The sequence below is a fragment of the Penaeus monodon genome, chromosome 34 (assembly GCF_015228065.2).
Source record: "Penaeus monodon isolate SGIC_2016 chromosome 34, NSTDA_Pmon_1, whole genome shotgun sequence".
NCBI classification, from domain to species: Eukaryota; Metazoa; Arthropoda; class Malacostraca; order Decapoda; family Penaeidae; genus Penaeus; species Penaeus monodon.
The window spans coordinates 34,958,519-34,958,905 of NC_051419.1; positions in this window are offsets into that span (position 1 = coordinate 34,958,519).

A 387-nucleotide genomic window follows, 5' to 3' on the forward strand; every position below is an offset into this window, starting at 1 on the left:
GACGGCGTGCCGAGCAAAGGGGGCTTTGCTCGGCACGCCGTCGTGATTCGTAGGCGTCCTGCCGCTCGGTACACGCATCCCCCATTGTCCTCGACGGGGTTGGATCTTGTAATTGCTATGCCCTAGCAGGGGACAAGGCAGAGACTCAACATCCGGCAACAAACCATCTGATTATGTGGAAGCTGGTGGCCTCGGGCGACGGCGTCGAGTGCCTCAGGGTTGCCGGAGCTGGATTGCCACGCCGTTTTGCAGGCGGTCTCGCCTTGCTGTGGCCCTGGTGGAGTCACTGAATGCCTGGTGCAAAGCGAGTGTGCCGCTGATGTGGTGGTGTTGATCCTTCGTGGTACTGGACTCATACGGCTTCCTCCTGATCGCGTCGTGCGGTCC